Source organism: Elephantulus edwardii, unplaced genomic scaffold (genome assembly GCF_000299155.1).
Source record: "Elephantulus edwardii isolate Elephantulus edwardi_28Jun2011 unplaced genomic scaffold, EleEdw1.0 scaffold00234, whole genome shotgun sequence".
Taxonomy (NCBI): domain Eukaryota; kingdom Metazoa; phylum Chordata; class Mammalia; order Macroscelidea; family Macroscelididae; genus Elephantulus; species Elephantulus edwardii.
Window position 1 is genome coordinate 3147663 of NW_006399984.1, and position 2470 is coordinate 3150132.

A 2470-nucleotide genomic window follows, 5' to 3' on the forward strand; every position below is an offset into this window, starting at 1 on the left:
AATTGGTTTAATTTTCCTCAGCTTCAGCTTGAACTTGCATATGAGTAATTGGTGGTCTGTTCCACAATCAGCCCCCGGCTTAGTTTTCACAGCTGATATTGAGCTTCTCCAGCGGTTCCTTCCACAGATGTAATCGTTCTGATTCCTATGCTGCCAAGAGCTCTTTAAAGTACACAGAGAACAGATAATCAGTTTAAAGACCAAGGTATGCTTGACCCAAGTTAGGGTATTTTCAATTGCTTCATATGAATGTGAAGGCTGGACAATGAATAAGGAAGATCAAATAAGAATTGATGACTTAGAACTGTGATGTTGGAGAAGAATAATGAATATACCACAGATGGTCAAAAGAATGAATAAATTGGACTTGGAATAAGTATAGCCAGAATGCTTCTTGAGGTGAGGAGAAAGGGATTTCATCTCATGTACTTTCAATATATTATCAGGAGGGATTGATCAGTCCCCAGAAAAGGACATTATGCTTAGGAAAGTTCTGTAAAGCAGGGAAAGATTCTCATTGAGATGGACTGATGCACTGACTTTAACAATGGGCTAAATATAGTACAGACTGTTAGAATGGTGCAAGATTAGTCAGGGTTTTGTTTTCATAATATTGTAATGTTAGCCTTTTTATTTTAGTTGGTTCTGCTGTGACATTGCCCTTTTCATCTCTTATTCAGATTGTGTCTTTTCCTTCTTTTCTTTTGTTAGTTTTGCTAGTGGTTTGCCGATTTTATCGACCTTTTCAAAGTACCAACTCCTTGTTTGGTTGATGATTTCAATTGCTTTTCTGTTTTCTTTCCCCTCCCTTTAAATTTTTTTTTCCAATTAATTTTAATGAACGTTTACAGAGATTTTGATTTTCCATACATTCATTGTTGCATTTTTCTCCCTGTCCACCCCTCCCCCAGTTCACTCTTCTCTTTAAAAAAAAGAAAAATTATTTCATTGGTTATACAATTTCCCCCCTCCCGCCCTGAGTACACTCCACTATGCAACCTTCATTCTGGACTCTTGTCATAACCATAATACTCAATCATATATCACTTTCAAAGTGTTCTCTTCCTCATCTATTTCAATGCAGTATACATAATTTATCCAATTTTTCAGTGTCACTCCAACCCTGATGTCAGTCCCATTCTACAATAGTGGCACCATGTAGCACCTGACCTTTTGTGACTGAGATACTTCACCCAGCATAATGTCCTCCAGGGTCACCCATTTTGAATGATATTGCATGAGTTCCTTGTTTTTCAAAGCACTGTAGTATTCCATTGTGTGAATATACCAGAGCTTTTCTATCCATTTTTTTGTTGATGGGCACGTGAAGAACTTTGGAATCTGGCTAAGCTATGACTCCTGTACACAACATGCAAGCAACAGTACACAACATGTACTGGGAGTACTAGGTCATGACTACAGCAGGTGCCGTCACCCAGTGCTACCACAACATGGGCACTAGGCATCATGCTCATGGCTCACTTCACCAAGAGTGTGAAGGTGGAAGAGATGGCAGCCAGCAAGTGTTACTGCCCACAGTCAAGCAATGCATGACTCCAAGATCAAGTTCCCTATGCTCCCTAGGGTCCTCACCACCAAGCATCCTAATACTTTTTTCTAAGCAGTGCTCCTCTCTCCCATGCTGATCTGTCCAACAAAATGCCTTGAAGACTTGGGAGGAAAATATAAAGCATATATGCAAATCCACAAGCCAACATCTTTTTTTTTTAGCCCTTTCCCCGCTAATTGTGTACCACTGAATCAGATCCTGCTGGCACAGGAGAAGATTGCCCCTCCTTCTCCAGAGGAGAATCTGGTAGATGTGTACCACTGAATTGTATCCTACTGGCATAGGAGAAGATTGTCCCTCCTTCTCCAGAGGAGAATCTGGTAGATTCGAACTGTGTACCTTCGGGATTATAGTGCCCTTTCTTGCCACCAGGCTACCAGAGCTCTCTCCAACATAGTTTTTAATGGTGAAAGACTTAAAGAATTCTCCCTTTCGAACAGGGACCAGGCAAGGACACCCACTATTACCACTCCTATTCAATACTGTATTGGAAGTCTTAGCTGGGGCAAGAAGGCAAGAGAAGGAAATAAGAAACATCCAAATCAGCAAAGAGAAAGTAAAACTATCTCTAAATGCACATTATATGACAGTATACATGGAAACCCTTAAAGACTCAACAACAAAAATGCTAGGGCTAGTAGACTAATTCAGTAAAGTGGGAGGATACAAGATCTATATACAAAAATCAGTTGGATTTCGCTACAGTAACAAAGAAAACATGGGAAAGAAAATAAAAGCAATACTATTTACAACAGCCAACTACAAGATGAAATACTTGGGAATGAACCTAACTAGTGATACAAAAGGAGACTAGAGCGAGGGCTGCATGGTGGAGGGGACCTGGGGGAGGGTTTGTAAAACAATGAAAGAATCTTTTCTTTTACTTTTCCATAATTTTTG